The sequence below is a fragment of the Eretmochelys imbricata genome, chromosome 16 (genome assembly GCF_965152235.1).
Source record: "Eretmochelys imbricata isolate rEreImb1 chromosome 16, rEreImb1.hap1, whole genome shotgun sequence".
In the NCBI taxonomy this organism is placed as follows: Eukaryota; Metazoa; Chordata; order Testudines; family Cheloniidae; genus Eretmochelys; species Eretmochelys imbricata.
Window position 1 is genome coordinate 3,142,527 of NC_135587.1, and position 17,868 is coordinate 3,160,394.

Genomic DNA, 17,868 nt, shown 5'->3' on the forward strand with positions numbered 1-17,868 from the left:
ACGCTCTGGGGGGTGGGGGTTAGGTCGCAACTCTCCCTTCTCGTTGGTGTTTCCTATGGGCTAGCTTAGGCAGCTCCCTGTTCAGTGTGCTGGCTTTTGTGGTGCCTAACCTTCCCCTGTGCATAGCTGCTGGAACTAGGGGAGCTGGGGTGTGGCAGCACCCCCTGACTTGAAGTGGTTTCCATGCCATACCGGGATTACAGTTGGGTTCAGTGGCTCTCAGCACCCGCACTGCACACATTGTTCCAGTGCCCCTGCTTATGCACTGTGTCAGGAGGCTGGGTGTCTAACTCCAGGCAGTGAAGTGCCCGAGGCAGCAAGGTGCCTAGGAGTTAGCAATTGCAACCCTGAATTGAAGTCCCCATTTTTGTACCTAGCCTCTGGGCACTTCAGCGCATGCTGAGCTCACAGTGGAAAGTGGGCTGGGGGCAGCCACAAGTCTACCCTGCAGGGGGGTGTTATATTTGCTATTTGGCAGTATTAGCGTCTGCTGAACGGGACCAAGAATGGGAACAGCATGGCAGGAAGGGGCGCTGCAGGTCAGGACAGAGGTGAGCTGGCAGAGCTCTGGGAAGTGGGAGGGACTGTGAACACTGGACCGGCAAAGAGGCACATTGACAGGTCCATGAGGGAAAGCTTGCCCAGCCCTTGGCTACACTGTGGCTGGGTTCCCATGATGTGATTAGCCCCTTGCTGTTGCATACATTCCATTCACCCACCTCATTTACACACAGCAAGAGTCAAAGAAAACAAATGTCTCATTATAAACCTCTCAAGGAAATAGTGTGGTTTTCTTCTACAACTGAGACGATTGTAAGCTGACATGCTCCAGAGAAGCGTCATCACAAGAGCAAAAAGGGACCGTCCTGTTAATAAACAGACAGGGCAGGATATGCCCAAGGGGTGTGTCAGGAAGGCACTGCATGGCAAGTAAAGATACTGCCATGGGGGTGGGGAGGGTGGGCTGATTGGCTGAGTAACTCTATATGCGCCATCCATGTTGTACAGCTGCACAGTTGGATTAAAACTTCACTGTGCTTACCTGCCAGCAGATTCTCCAGCTGTGCATTGTCAGCTCTCAGAGTGGGGACTGTGCTTCCCAGTACTGCACGGGGAAGGCAAAGGTAAGCTGAGAACCTTCTTCTGTCTTGCTGAATGCTATGTGCAGTGATTTGTTATATTGCAGCATGTCATAAATATAAAGGGAAGGGTAAACACCTTTAAAATCCCTCCTGGCCAGAGGAAAAACCCTTTCACCTGTAAAGGGTTAAGAAGCTAGGATAACCTCACTGGCACCTGACCACAATGACCAATGAGGAGACAAGATACTTTCAAAGCTGGAGGGGGAGAGAAACAAAGGGTCTGGGTCTGTCTGTGTGATGCTTTTGCCAGGGACAGAACAGGAATGGAGTCTTAGAACTTTTAGTAAGTAATCTAGCTAGATATGCATTAGATTCTGTTTGTTCAAATGGCTGAGAAAATAAGCTGTGCTGAATGGAATAGATAGTCCTGTCTTTCTGTAACTTAAGATTTTGCCTAGAGGGATTCTCTATGTTTTGAATCTAATTACCCTGTAAGGTATTTCCCATCCTGATTTTACAGAGGTGATTCTTTTTACTTTTTCTTCTATTAAAATTCTTCTTTTAAGAAACTCAATGTTTTTGTATTGTTCTTAAGATCCAAGGGTTTGGGACTGTGGTCACCTATACAAATTGGTGAGGATTTTTATCAAACCTTCCCTAGGAAGGGGGGTGCAAGGTTTTGGTGAGGATTTTGGGAGGGAAAGACGTTTCCAAACGGGCTCTTTCCTAATAAAATAAAACCGGTTAGATGTTTGGTGGTGGTAGCGAAATTCCAAGGGCAAAAGGTAAAATAGTTTGTACCTTGGGGAAGTTTTAACCTAAGCTGGTAAAAGTAAGCTTAGGAGGTTTTCATGCAGATCCCCACATCTGTACCCTAGCATTCAGAGTGGGGAAGGAACCCTGACAATGTCAAGGTTCCTTCCCCACTCTGAACTCTAGGGTACAGATGTGGGGACCTGCATGAAAACCTCCTAACCTTACTTTTACCAGCTTAGGTTAAAACTTCCCCAAGATACAAACTATTTTACCTTTTGCCCTTGGACTCTCACTGCCACCACCAAACATCTAACTGGTTTTATTTTGACAGGTTTCAGAGTAGCAGCCATGTTAGTCTGTATTCACAAAAAGAAAAGAAGTACTTGTGGCACCTTAGAGACTAACCAATTTATTTGAGCATAAGCTTTCGTGAGCTACAGCTCACTTCATCGGATGCATTCAGTGGAAAATACAGCGAGGAGATTTATATACACACAGAACATGAAAAAATGGGTGTTACCATACACACTGTAAGGAGAGTGATCACTTAAGATGAGCTATTACCAGCAGGAGAGCCGGGGGAGGGGGGAGAGAAAATCTTTTGTAGTGATAATCAAGGTCGGCCACACAATCCATCGTCTACAGCCAAGCTCTATGATAGAGCCGCATTTGCTCCAACCCCTCAGACAGAGACAAACACCTACAAGATCTCTAATACCCACCTGCCGAAGTTAAGAAACAAATTGACAGAGCCAGAAGAGTACCCAGAAGTCACCTACTACAGGACAGGCCCAAAAGAGAAAATAACAGAACGCCACTAGCCATCACCTTCAGCCCCCAACTAAAACCTCTCCAATGCATCATCAAGGATCTGCAACCTATCCTGAAGGACGATCCCTCACTCTCATAGATCTTTGGAGACAGGCCAGTCCTCACTTATAGACAGCCCCCCAACCTGAAGCAAATACTCACCAGCAACCACACACCACACAACAGAACCACTAACCCAGGAACCTATCCAACTGTGTCCACATATCTATTCAGGGGACACCATCATAGGGCCTAATCACATCAGCCACACTATCAGAGGCTCGTTCACCTGCACATCCACCAACGTGATATATGTCATCATGTGCCAGCAATGCCCGTCTGCCATGTACATTGGTCAAACTGGACAGTCTCTACGTAAAAGAATAAATGGACACAAATCAGATGTCAAGAATTATAACATTCGTAAACCAGTTGGAGAACACTTCAATCTCTCTTGTGACTCGATTACAGACCTAAAAGTGGCAATACTTCAACAAAAAAACTTCAAAAACAGACTCCAACGAGAGACTGCTGAATTGGAATTAATTTGCAAACTGGATACAATTAACTGAGGCTTGAATAGAGACTGGGAGTGGATGGGTCATTACACAAAGTAAAACTATCCCCATGTTTATTCCCCCCACCCCCCACTGTTCCTCACACGTTCTTGTTAACTGCTGGAAATAGCCCACCTTGATTATCACTACAAAATGTTGCCCCCAACCCCCGCTCTCCTGCTGGTAATAGCTCATTTTAAGTGACCACTCTTCTTACTGTGTATATGATCACACCCATTTTTTCATGTTCTGTGGGTATATAAATCTCCTCACTGTATTTTCCACTGAATGCATCCGATGAAGTGAGCTGTAGCTCACGAAAGCTTATGCTCAAATAAATTGGTTAGTCTCTAAGGTGCCACAAGTACTCCTTTTCTTTTTGCGGTTTTATTTTATTAGGAAAGAGCCCGTTTGGAAACGTCTTTCCCTCCAAAATCTTCACCAAAACCTTGCATCCCCCTTCCTGGGGAAGGTTTGATAAAAATCCTCACCAATTTGCATAGGTAACCTGTCAAGGTTCCTCCCCCACTCTGAACTCTAGGGTACAGATGTGGGGACCTGCATGAAAACCTCCTAAGCTTACTTTCACCAGCTTAGGTTAAAACTTCCCCAAGGTACAAATTAATTTTATCCTTTGTCCCTGGATCTCCACTGCCACCATCAAACTCTAACTGGGTTTACTGGGAAACGTAGTTTGGACACGTCTTTCCCCCCAAAATCCTCCCAACCTTGCACCCCACTTCCTGGGGAAAGTTTGGTAAAAATCCTCACCAATTGGCATAGGTGACCATAGACCCAAACCCTTGGATCTTAGAACAATGAAAAAGCATTCAGTTTTCTTACAAGAAGACTTTTAATAGAAGTAAAGAAATCACCTCTATAAAATCAAGATGGTAGATACCTTACAGGGTAATTAGATTCAAAACATAGAGAATCCCTCTAGGCAAAACCTTAAGTTACAAAAAAGACACACAGACAGAAATAGTCATTCTATTCAGCACAGTTCCTTTCTCAGCCATTTAAAGAAATCACAATCTAACACATACCTAGCTAGATTACTTACTAAAAGTTCTAAGACTCCATTCCTGTTCTATCCCCGGCAAAAGCAGCAAGAGATAGACCCAGACCCTTTGTTTCTCTCCCTCCTCCCAGCTTTTGAAAGTATCTTGTCTCCTCATTGGTCATTTTGGTCAGGTGCCAGCGAGGTTACCTTTAGCCTCTTAACCCTTTACAGGTAAGAGGATTTTTCCTCTGGCCAGGAGGGATTTGAAAGGGGTTTACCCTTCCCTTTATATTTATGACATAACCACAGACCCAAACCCTTGGATCTTAAGAACAATGAAAAAACATTGAGTTTCTTAAAAGAAGAATTTTAATAGAAGAAAAAGTAAAAAGAATCACCTCTGTAAAATCAGGATGGGAAATACCTTACAGGGTAATTAGATTCAAAACATAGAGAATCCCTCTAGGCAAAATCTTAAGTTACAGAAAGACAGGACTATCCATTCCATTCAGCACAGCTTATTTTCTCAGCCATTTGAACAAACAGAATCTAATGCATATCTAGCTAGATTACTTACTAAAAGTTCTAAGACTCCATTCCTGTTCTGTCCCTGGCAAAAGCATCACACAGACAGACCCAGACCCTTTGTTTCTCTCCCCCTCCAGCTTTGAAAGTATCTTGTCTCCTCATTGGTCATTGTGGTCAGGTGCCAGTGAGGTTATCCTAGCTTCTTAACCCTTTACAGGCGAAAGGGTTTTTCCTCTGGCCAGGAGGGATTTTAAAGGTGTTTACCCTTCCCTTTATATTTATGACACAGCACAACAGAGAAGTGACTTGCTGTAGGACGGGGTGCACCAGGATCACAGCTCAGACCCAGCATCCTGCTGAGTTCACACCTGGCTTGTCCTATGGCTCAGTGGCATGAATACAGCGGAACCATTCCATGTGTAGAAGAACCATGTTTATCTCCAGACAACTGCACTCCCCACGGAGATTCTCCCACAACGGAATTGCAGTCTGTGTAGTGTAACACAATGAAATAGTTCAGGGCTTGTTTCCTTTCACTCCACCCAGAGTGTCAGCCCATGCATGCTCACAGGGAGCCTTTTCAGCATCTTGGAAGATGCTGTGGCACTAGAAACATTTCTCTCTCCTTCCCGGAGCAGAATGCTGTGTAAAGAAATCTGTCCTCTCTGTGGTCTCTTCTTGTTCTGGTTTCAAAGTTCCCTTGACCAGGATGGTCCCGAGGTAACTTTCAGGGTGGATCTGGAGGGTCGAGGGGTACTCACCATCAGCTATAAACAGGAAGAAGTATGTTCGCTTATTTCCTTCATTTGCAGACTCCTGACAGCAAGTCAATAAAGGGCTCCTATTCCAAGGTGGAGCCTTCTGAGGCCAGAACTTACTTAATGGCCAAGTGAGGAGCAGAGGACTTGCCACATTTCCTCTGTCTCTGAATCCTGAGATGTTAACCATTAAGGGTGCCTGGCTGTCTCTAGGGGCAGTACATGGGAGCTGTAATGCATGTACTTAAGGGCCAATGCTGCCAAGTAAATATAAACCACCTAGGGACTTGATCATGTTGTTTAGACACAACCCTGAGTAAGGGGCCAGCTGCCCCCAGAGAAACATGGGAAGGTTTGTGCCTCAGCAAACTGCTTGCTGCACAGGAGGATGGCAGGTAATGCACATCCTGGTGCATCCTGCTCCTGTGACACCCAGCACACTCCACAGGCTGATGCACAGGAAACACTATGTATTGGGGCTTTGACTCCTCCCCACCCCTTTGAGAGGACTTATACCCCATCCCTGGTGTGCCTGGAGGTAGCAGCCCCTGTTCCACATTGACTGTGACTGTCCCTGGTACTCACACAGGGTTCTGTAGTGCATGTGACAGGGACCCTGGCCCCTCATACCCAATGGGCTGGGTCAAGCACCCCAAGCAAGAATGTTCTCTTCTGAGAGTAAGGGACAGTGGGCTGCTTTTTTTCTCTCTGGCACCAGTGAAGTAAGCCGTTGGAGCTGGGAGCCCCTCCCAAACCAACCACCACTACAGGTAGCAGGGGTCTGCTACCTCAGCCGGGAGTTTGTGACAAGAGCCAAATGCAGACCGTGGCAGTCTCAGCCACAGATTCTTTATCGGGCCAAACACAAGGAACTGTGTCAACGCAGCAATGAACCAATGCAAGCAATGGTAATAATGTCCCTGTGACTCCCTGTATAGCACCTGTGCATGGAGCTCTGCTGGCTTCCAGCAGCCTGCCCCTCTGGGCCCGCACTAGAGTTCCTCTGACACTCTCAACACTAAATCCTCTTGCTCTTGAAGCTGGGATTCCCCTGGGAGATGCCCATTGGTGGATGTGGCTGCCCTGAAATCAACAGCCACAAGGCTATTGTCACCAGGGCTATTGTCACCAGGCCAGAAGAGGCTCCTTAGCTGCTGACTCAGGTGGTCCCAGGGAGTGTATGTAGTTATCTAAGTCAGGCTGTGCCTCTCCTCTCCATCCTTTCTGCTTCCTGGAGCCTCTAGACAGGAGGCATTCTGGCTCTTTGTTGGCTTCCCCTGAGCTGACATTTCCAAGACACTTGCTGGAGTTTGCAGCGAGTGCTAATGGCATGGGATAAAATGTCAGCTCCAAATGCTTTACGCTTCTTAACCTGGGGCTGGGTCTGATGTTTGGCCTGATAGGCTGCGGGGATTAAAGGCTTAAAGGGATCTGGCTGCTCAGAACAAGCAGAGTCGCCTAAGGGATTTGTCACACAGGTGGGTTACTAGCCCCAGCAGCACCTAGGCATTTAGACAAGGGAACCATGCCCCCTTTGCCTGGAAAAGTCCAGCGCTGTGAGGAAAGTCTTCTAGGCAGATTTAGGCCAGAACAGGGCCCTGTGCTGCGCTTCAGCACAAGTGAATGGCCCTGGCCTCTCCTCTCCATCCAGAGCACAGAGACAGAGTCTTCCTGACACTGGAGCTCAGCTGCTAATGCTTCCTCTCCTGCCCACAAGGCACAAGCACAACAAGCAAGGGCTGCACTCATGCCCAGTGCTCACTCTGGGGTGCAGTGCCAGGGGGAGGGAGCTGTTATATTATTAGAAGCTGGTTATGCTGAGCCCTCCTTTTCCATCCATGAACCCACAGCCTGTGGGTATTACTAAAAGATCCCTGATCTTTGCAGTGCATCAAAACCCAGGTGCACATTTTGGGAGTTGGGCTGAGTTTAATGCACAGGAAGAAATGCATCACCCATGCAGGACGGCACTATAAAGTCCAGGGTGTTGTGGGAGTGTAAGCCTTCTTAAAGGGTACGTCCCATGCAAATGGAACATTGTGACCCTATTCCAACTGCTTTGCACCCTCTGTTCTCATCTCCAATTAATTCAGGAAGGTAGCTTTTTTACACTTATAAGGAGCTACTGAAAATAATGACTCATCATCAAGAATCAGGCTCAGTGTCTCTGGAAAACCCCTCTGGCTGGGGAAAATCAGCATAATTAGATACGTCTCTGACATCAGGCGGACCAAGGGTTACTCTGACTTGTGGGGGGAACCAGAACTCACAAGGTGAATGCAGGGCTGTGAGAAATGCCCCACGGGCCTGCATTAGGGAATGTACCCTCCTGTAAATGTACATACTGAATACACTGCAAATATCCCCTGCACGCGGAGATGGAAACAGGTTCCGCTGCATAGCACAGCCCCGGCCAGTACCGCTCATGTCAGGCTCGGTCAGACAAAGCAGCACCACCATCAGTCCTGCAGGGAACAGGGTGACTCAGGCTTGCCACTCTCTGATTTCTAGTGAGCAGACCAACCGTACCAGCTTTCCAGGCTCCTCAGTCTCTGGATTCAGGGACATGTGTCTAGATGGACTGATGCTCAACCTATTCGAATGAGAGAAGGCAGCTGTTACATTCCGATCAGGAACTGGATTGTGGATGTTCCAGGGCTTGGGGTCAGGCCTATTGTTATATAAATCTGGATCCCATTCCAACACCCAGGAAACCCACTCAGAACCACAGTACGCCCGTCTTCCCAAAGATCACAGCGTGGCTCGCCTTCACTCCCCCCCTTAAAGTCAGTCAAGCCCAAGTTCCCCCAAGCTCTGGGCTCACAGGCTCAGGCCACTAAGGCACCTCAATTCCACAGCCAACAGCACACAAGGGAGCGGGGTGGCCAGCCTTTGCCTGCCCTTACCCAAAGCAGATGTGGTCCTTTCAGTGTGGGGTCAAACACGACTCAGCCCTATGGCTTTCAGGCATGTAGTCGAGTACCTTAGCCCTCTTAAAGGCTTTAGGTAAAATTGCAGGTGGGCCTGAGCTGTATGTGGGGCACTGAGGAGAGACGGTACATCGCTGACTGTCAACCACTATTCCGCCTCCTTGACGCTGGGCTCATTATCAGCCTGGGCCAGGCTGCAGTGTAGTGTAGAGCAGAGCACAGTGGCTCTTGCTTGCAGGTCAGCTAGACAGAGAGATGCTCGCCGGAGATCAGCTGTGCATGGCCAAAGCAGAAATGTCACCCAGCATGACAAGCAGAGGAAGCACTTGAGGGCACTGCTGGGACAGGCCTTAGGTCAGGGCCTGTCTCCATGGAGAGTTAAAAGCCATCAGCAAAGGGCCACCAGAGATCAGAAAGAGCATCAGCTTTAGAAAGGAAAATTAATAAGGGCTGGTCTACACCAGAATTGCTGCAGCAGCTGTTCTGATGTAGCTGCACCGATGTAGCGTGGCTAGTGCTCTATGCCAGCAGGAGAGAGCTCTCTCCTCGGCATAATTACTCCACCTCCGCACCCAGCAGTAGCTTCTCCCACTGACAGAGCACTGTCCACAGCGGCCCTGAGGTCTGTGTAACGTACGACGCTTGGGGGCGGTGGCTTTTCCACACCCCGCTATACTGAAGTAAGCGCTACTGTGTACAAGCACTAAGGCTCCTGGAGGCAGTGCCTTCTAATCAGCTGCGACACAGCTGGATTGCCACATCACACACAGCTGTTCATAGGAATCCCATCCTGATTCAGCAGGAATCATTAGACTGCCTGACCTTTATGTTATAGCTACATCATCAACTCTAAGGACCTTGTGTCTGCCTGATGGCTGACAAACCAGTTTCCCGAGGGAGGGCTGACTCTCCCCTGCTTCCTCTGGCTGGGGAGGTGGGTGGGATTGGGGGCGCTGCAGAGCCAGGATCCAGTGGGGGGCACCTGACCACCTCTGAGGAGGACACCTGCTTTGTTTTATTATTTGTTTACGTGGATTTATGCAACCAGCTAAAAAGGCAGCCTAACTGCTCAAATTACCCTCCCCTCCATAATTCACAGCCCTCATAATGCTCCCTCATTTTCAAATGCCCAGCAAAAAAGAGAAGCTAATTCTAATGCCACGGGTGCCCCCACAGAGAGTGCCCTGCAAATAGCCCCATGGTTATACCAACAGGGAATCTCTCTGGATACCCACTGTGGTAGCCACTTCAATGGTTAGGAAGCTGGCAGATGATTCCCTATGCAAGAAGGCAGGAGATCTAGGTTCTGTTACTCCCCTGTGAATTTGGGTGAGTTACTGAACCATTGCTTCCTTTTGTCTGTTTAGACTGCAAGCTCTGCAGGACAAGAACTGCCTCTTACCATGTGTTTGTACAGCACCTAGCACAACAGAGACCTGATCTCAGTTGGGGCCTCAAGATGCTCCCATGATATACAGACTGATTATGATAGCAAGGCTTGGGGAGAGAAGTTGTCTATGTGTCAGACATATTATGTTACATATCATGTGCTATGTACTCAGAACCATTACCGGATTCATGCTGACACACAGCCTGCAACAACAGCGTGCCGTTGTTGCCAAGAAGGCCAATGGCATTTTGGGATGTATAAGTAGGGGCATTGCCAGCAGATCGAGGGATGTGATCGTTCTCCTCTATTCGACACTGGTGAGGCCTCATATGGAGTACTGTGTCCAGTTTTGGGCCCCACACTACAGGAAGGATGTAGAAAAATTGGAAAACGTCCAGTGGAGGGCAACAAAAATGATTAGGGGACTGGAACACATGACTTATGAGGAGAGGCTGAGGGAACTGGGATTGTTTAGTCTGTGGAAGAGAAGAATGAGGGGGGAATTTGATAGCTGCTTTCAACAACCTGAAAGGGGGTTTCAAAGAGGATGGATCTAGACTGTTCTCAGTGGTAGCAGATGACAGAATGAGGAGTAATGGTCTCAAGTTGCAGTGGGGGAGATTTAGGTTGGATATTAGGAAAAACTTTTTTACTATGAGGGTGGTGAAACACTGGAATGCGTTACCTTGGGAGGTGGTGGAATCTCCTTCCCTAGAAGTTTTTAAGGTCAGGCTTGACAAAGCCCTGGCTGGGATGATTTAGTCAGGGATTGGTCCTGCTTTGAGCAGGGGGTTGGACTAGATGACCTCCTGAGGTCCCTTCCAACCCTGATATTCTATGATTCTATGATTCAGCTAAGCTCCATCTGACAGATGAACAAACTAAGGCAGAGAACACTGATTTGTCCAAAGCCATACAGGAAATCCATAGCAGAGTCTGACTACTCCTGAGGGCATTCTGAGCCAAAAAATTAAAAATTCTACACTGAAAAATTAAAAGTTCTGCACACAATATTTTTAAATTCTGCAAGTTTTATTTGTCAATAAATAAATGCGGAGGCTCCAGCATGGCAGTGGGAGCACAGGCCACTGGCTGCACGAAGGTGGGAGATCACCCTGCAGCCCCTCCACCACCACGACCATGGCTCAGTGGTGATGCTGCACCCAACCCTGATACAGCACAAGGGCTGGGCCTGCCCCAGAAATACCCTGGGGCCCTGCCCCTCTGTGCCAGGTGCATCAGGTATGGGGAAGGCAAGCTCAACCAGGCAGGATCCAAGTGTGAAGGAGCATGGGGGGTGGGGGGCGGGGGAGGGTAGATCCAGATGTGGGGTGAGAGGTTTCTGTGTGGGACAATCTGGGTGCTGGCAGCTCAGTCTGGGGGGTCTGGGTGTAGGGGGATCTGGATGCACAGAGGCTCATTAAGGGTGTTCCAGGTACAGGGGCAATGGGACTCTGCAGGGGCTTCCAGGTGAAGGCGGCTGGGGCTCACCGAGGAGAGGGTGTTTGGGTGTGGGGATCTTAGCAGGGGAGTCTGGGTGCTGGGGGAGTGGGGCTTGGGGGTGGGGGTCTGGGTGCAGCTAGTTGGGGGTCACTGGGGTGGGGTCTGTATGTGGAGGCTCATCAGGGTGGGGGTTTAAGTGCAAGGAGCTCAGAGAGGGTGTTCTGGGTGCAGAGGTGGGGTTCTGGAGGCTGGGGGTCTGGTTGCAGGGGGGCTCCAGATGCAGGGGTTGAGGTTCAGTGGGGTGGGGTTCAGGTATGGAGGGCTGTGGGGTCTGGGTGTACAGGGTGAGGTTTGGCAGGGAGCGGGTATGGAGGTCCAGATGCATAGGGGTTGGATGGATGGGGGAGCAGCTCCCCATACAGTGACCCCTCCCCCTGCAGCTGAGGAGTGATAGGGGAAGGAAGTGGGGAGGATGCTGAGCTTCCTGCAGCCGAGGGAGGTTTTTGGAGGTGGGTCTGACATAGTCCCAGCCACTCTTTGCAGGGGAAGAGGAAGCCCATTTCTCTCCCACCTCCAGCTCAGCTGGGACTAGCTACTGATCCCGGCACAGCATAGGAGTCACTGGCTGGGGTGTCCCCAGCCCTGCAGTGATTTACCTCTCTGCCAATTGCTCCTGGTGCCTGAAACGAAGTTCCTGCACTGTGAGGGAGAGGTGCGTGACCGCTCTTGCAGCTTCCCTTTGCTTCCCTGTCAGAAAGTCATTTTTCTGCAGGGAAGCAAAGAAATCTGTGGGGGACATTAATTCTGCGCACACACAGTGGTGCAAAATTTCCCCGGGAATAAGAGTCTGGCTCTATTTCAGGAGCTCCTGGCTGTTAGCCTGTGCCTTAGAAACCAGGGTTATTGAAACACACCATATCCACTAAGGGACTGGCAGGCCACCATGGCACCCCATTATACTATCCCCCCTGGAGGCAGTGCTGTGGTTATGGAGGAACCACAAAGAGAGCTTGAAATGAAAAGAGTTTTTTTCTGAGGGTCCAGATTTCCAAGTACCCAGTCAGCACCTACAACTTGGGCCAGATTTTCAAGTGAACTCAGCGCTAAACATGCACAGAACATGCAGAGCTCTTTGGACAGTGTGGTTGCAGGGTGCAAAGGCCTTCTGGAAATTCCAGCCCTAATGTATGTATAATCTCAGTTTCCTTGTTCAGCATTGTTGTGGTTAAGAACCTAAGAACGGCCATGCTGGGTCAGACTAATGGTCCATCTAGCTCAGTGTCCTGTCTTCCGACAGTGGCCAATGCCAAGTGCTTCAGAGGGAATGAACAGAACAGGGCAATTATTGGGTGTTCCATCCCATGTCATCCAGTCCCAGCTTCTGGCCATCAGAGGCTTAGGGACACCCAGAGCATGGGAATGCATCCCTGACCATCTTAGCTAATAGCCATTGATGGACCAATTTTCCATGAATTTATCTCATTCTTTTTTGAACCCTGTTATAGTCTTGGCCTTTTACAGCATCTTCTGGCAATGAGTTCCACAGGTTGACTGTGCATTGTGTGAAGAAGTACTTGCTTTTGTTTGTTTTAAACCTGCTGCCTGTTAATTTCATTGGGTGAGCCCTAGTTCTTGTGTTATGTGAAGGGGTAAATAACCCTTCATTACTCATTTTCTCCACACCAGTCATAATTTTATAGACCTCCATCATATCCCCTCTTAGACATCTCTTTTCCAAGGTGAACAGTCCCAGTCTCATATGGAAGCTGTTCCATACCCCTCATCGTTTTTGTTGCCCTTCTCTGGTTTGACACTGACAGGAACGAACAGCGAGGCTGATATTAGCAGGATCTAGGAGGACAGTATTCAATTTGCCCCAGAAAGAGAGAGAGGCATGTCTAGAGCCCTAGCTCAGCACCTGCAATCATGCGTCCTCCTAGTGGGTGGTCCCAAAGCAGTGAGGCCTCTTTGGTTAGCTCAAGTAGGAGTGGTTTTGGTTTAAGAGCTGAAAGTCTCTGCTTTGATTCCATACTGCTGACTATATCTGTGTATAAGCAGACCTGCTCATTACATAGGGGTGGTGCTTGTTATTGCACATAACATAACTTCTGTGTGGCAAATTTCCTGCACTGGGCATCTTGGCTCCTGGTGCCCAGGTCCTACGTGAATGGGGGGTGGGAAGCAGGTTCGCCCTGCGCATCTGTTTCACTGCTAGAGCTTGTGACCCTTGGCCTGCTGAGTAACTGTTTGCAGAGGATTAGTAACTCTGGCAGCTGCCCCATCCCCCTTGTTGCAAATGAAGGTGGGTTGTTTTGTTCATTTCAGGTCATTATTCTCTTTACACGTGACAGAGGAAAAAAACCAAAAGCAGAAATGGCATGCATGGAAAGAATTCTTTAACCCAGAGGCGGAAGCAAGCTCCCACATCAATGGGTGCACAATATACCAAGGAGCGGGGGGCTCAGTAGGTGGATGTTGGGTCAGAGTGTGCCCAGGCCTGTGGGGTCGCTGACCTCACCATGGGTATGCGGGGGTCTGTGCCCTATGTGTGCCTAGGGGGCTAATTCCTGTTCCACCTCTCCCTGAGCTCTAGCCAACTTCCAGTGGGAGTGTTATCCCCAACCCCACTCCAATCTCCAGGCTCCTGGCCTCATGGGTCCCCTCGGACCCAGCACGATGATGTCAGCGGCAGCAACAGTGGGATCCGGGCATGGCCAGGGCAGGCGACACGCACAAACATGAATGGCACTACGACCCCATGCACGAGGTCGCCACATCATGCACTCAACTTTGGCTCAGCAGCCCCTCCATCATGAGGGATGGCTGGGTCAAACCTGAGCGATGCTGCGGCCTCGTGCACCACACTGCATCCCACTCACGGCCAGGCCAAATCTAAATGGTGCTGTGTGTTCTGCTGGTGCAACGGAACCCACCCCAGAGCCACCCGTGCTCTCACCTGGTACCGCTGTGGGCTGTGAGGAGAGCACAAAGTACGCCCTGCGCGGCATGCCGTGTCCAGGCACGTCCGTGGGTGTATAATGGGTTATTGACTGGGATTCTGTCTCTGCACCACTGATTAGTATCATCAGAGTTCAGCCCATGCCTAGGGCCACATATGGGTTGCTGTTGTCTACAATCTGCCTCTTTTGCAGACCATATCCAGGACAGGCTTCCTAGCCATTTCTTTGCTGAGCACAACTTGAACCTGCAGGCAGAGTGAGTGACTGATATTAGTAATTCCTATCAGGCAGATACAAATCTTTGGCAAGCAACACCACCAAAGATCCTACCTATCTGCAGTAGACAGGGTCAGGAAATTCATTACATACTAATAGCCTCCATTTCTCTTATCTTGTTCGTGGCTGCTGCAGTCACACCATGTTAGGCTCCAGCTCTACAATATCTTCCATTAGTTTATCCATCCATACGGTCACTGCTGTGCCCCTCATTGGGAAGAGGAGACAGGAGCTAGTTATAATGAAGATGAAGTGGATTTGTCATTGAGGCTGCTGGACACAGACAGAGCCTGTGGGTCACTCAGATTTACCTCAGATTAAATAAACTCACCTGGAGATTATTAGTGTTATCATACCAGGTATCTTAAATCCTAGCCTGGATTTCCAGGCAGGGAAGGGATTTCTCACTGTGTTACGGGAACATTTAGCCTGAGCTGGACTGGTTTATTCCAGTGGTTCCCAAACCTTTTACTCCCACCAACTGTATTGTCTGTTTGAAGGACCCACCATTCTATATTGTAATAAAGCTGCCCATGACCTGAGGACCCCCCTACAGCCAGAGGTTACCCTGCAGCACCCAGCCTCTGGTTCCCCCTCTTCAGGGGCTTCTTAACCAGACTCCACACAGACTTGCCTTGTCCCTTTACCACCCCTTCTAAGGGGCCCATGTTTAGTCACATAAATAAATAAAGCTCCAAAAGAAAATTCAAATTTCTACAACACAGTCCCCCTGTCTTACCCTCCCAGGCTTTTCCTGCCTGTAGTCTCAGGAGGGAAAGCCCACAGCCCAGCTCTTTCTGCTGGAGCCTGCTCACTCCTAGTAGTCTCCAATTCAGCTGACTCCCTAGCTTTCCTGCCTTGAGTCTCTAGCTCTGACTTCCAAACCCCCTGGTATCAGGGTCTTCTCTGCAGGGAACTTCCCACAACTTACTGCCCTTCCCCCTTCATTCCAGCCCCTGCTGCCTTTTGTAGGGAATGACGTGATTGAACCCAGGTGTGACTCTTTAGGAATCAGGTTTGTCTAGCCCCAGGCCTCCAGCCCCTATGGGGCAAGCCCCCTTGTCACATGTGCACCCCCCCCCCATATATATAAGTTACTGTTGCTTGCTAAGAGCTGTCCTACCAGGCTGTGGAATGCCATGTAGAGTGGGGGTGCCATCCAGACCCCTTCTCCCCACTTCTCAGTCCTGAAGCCCTCTACTCCTCCTCCCTAGACAATCTGGTCCCCAAGCCCTCTTGCTCTTGCTCCCAGCCCTGCTCTCCCTGCAGTCCCAGCCGGCACCTCTCACCAGACTGTCCACCCCCTGGCTCTGGTCACTTCCTCTGCGCTGCTGCTGCCTGGATGCTGCTCCATACACTGCTGCCCGCTGCCCCAGACCAGCCAACGTGCTGCATTTCTCTCTGTAAAATCCCAAGCTGATATTTGGGCTATTGCCTGCCATGTGTCCCACATTTTAAAAAGCAATTTCCACTGCATGATGTTCTCTCTCTCTCTCGTATTGGACATCATGTTAGTCAAACAAAACCAAGAATATTTCTGATTTACGTTACATTGGTAACTTGCATGGAGTTACATTGGATAACAAATGACAATGACAAATAGATTGATAGATTCCAAGGCCAGAAGGGACCACTGTGATCATCTAGCCTGGCCTCATGAATAATACAGGCCAGAGACGTGTCCCCAAATAATTCCTTTTGAACTAGAACATGTCTTTTAAAAAAGTCCAATCTTGAAATATTATCAGTGTAAAAGGGATGCACAGATGAAATAACCAAATCCGTCTTAGGGTCCTAGCCACTTACTTCTGGAGAGCGTCCCAAATTCAGACAGGTGCTGCTAACTTCATCTCTTTGAAGTACCTGAAAGAGGTTTAGAATCACACAGTAGCCAGACAGCTGCTTCTAGGCTTCTACCTGCATAGGTTCCGATATGTGGCTTATTCCAGCAGGTATACAAAGTAATGTACATTTACAAAACGGAGCTCAGCTGACTTCAGTGGGACCAGGATTTCAGACGACTTGAATAAATGACCCCTAGGGCTGAAACCTCTCCGTATCTGGGAAGCCAGAACCTTTTGTTTTCTCAGTGTATTCCAGCACATATGCCTTGGACATGCTGCATAGCTGTCCTAATGTGCCATTTTGAATGCAGTCAGCCCCACTTTGGGGGCTGTTATGCGTGTGTGATTCTGAGCTTACAGAGGAGCCTGTGGAATTGGAGTGACATTACCAGTTTGTTTCATACAGCCCATTGCAAGGCTATAACTTTCATGCACTACTAAATGAGGCCAGCTTCGAAGCAGTGCCTGCAAGATGAACAGCTGTGTGTTGCCTTAACAGTCCCCATAGTTATCCATCCCCATCACCCTATACTTCCCAGGCCATTCCCCCCGTTCTGTTGCTCACACTTCATTAATTTCTCTTCTCCTCCCCACAACCTTTTTATCGTTGGAGCTTTCAGCACCCCCGCCCCCGCACCTCCCCCACCCCCCACACACACTAACTGGGATGAAGTGTTTTCCCAAATTTGATTAAAATATAGAAGTGGGCACTTCCTGATGTCCCAGCTGAGCTACATCCTGAAATTGTGGGCCAGTGGATTACTAGAACTGATCAAAGCATTCAGGCCAAAGGAGAGAACCTCAGAGTATTACAGACTAACATGGCTGCTACTCTGAAACCAGTATCCGCAAAAAGAAAAGGAGTACTTGTGGCACCTTAGAGACTAACAAATTTATTAGAGCATAAGCTTTCGTGGGCTACAGCCCACTTCATCGGATGCAAAATTACCACACTTAAATCTTTGACTGAGTAGCCACAAAGGTTGAAGTGTTCTCCGCCCAGTTTTTGAATGTTATGATTCCTGATGTCAGATTTATGTCCATTTATTCTTTTGACTGGTTTGGCCAATGTACATGGCAGAGAGGCATTAGAATCATAGAATATCAGGGTTGGAAGGGACCTCAGGAGGTCATCTAGTCCGATCCCCTGCTCAAAGCAGGACCAATCCCCAACTAAATCGTCCCAGCCAGGGCTTTGTCAAGCCTGACCTTGAAAATATCTAAGGAAGTAGATTTGACCACCTCCCTAGGTAACGCATTCCAGTGCTTCACCACCCTCCTCGTGAAAAAGTTTTTCCTAATATCCAACCTAAACCTCCCCCACTGCAACTTGAGACCATTACTCCTTGTTCTGTCATCAGCTACCACTGAGAACAGTCTAGAGCCATCCTCTTTGGAACCCCCTTTCAGGTAGTTGAAAGCAGCTATTAAATGCCCCCTCATTCTTCTCTTCCCCAGACTAAACAATCCCAGTTCCCTCAGCCTCTCCTCAGAAGTCATGTGTTCCAGTCCCCTAATCATTTTTGTTGCT

The 17,868-nt window shown here is 48.9% G+C and overlaps 1 protein-coding gene across 1 annotated transcript in view; it reads left to right on the forward strand.

Moving 5' to 3' along the window:
• The first annotated feature begins 1,009 nt into the window (after nt 1-1,009).
• The window catches only part of LOC144275940 (ectonucleoside triphosphate diphosphohydrolase 8-like), an 87,652-nt gene continuing 70,793 nt past the window's right edge, over nt 1,010-17,868 (forward strand). The window contains exon 1 of the mRNA XM_077835606.1: nt 1,010-1,124. The gene's annotated coding sequence lies outside the window, so the exon portion shown is untranslated. The remainder of the gene's footprint in view (nt 1,125-17,868) is intronic.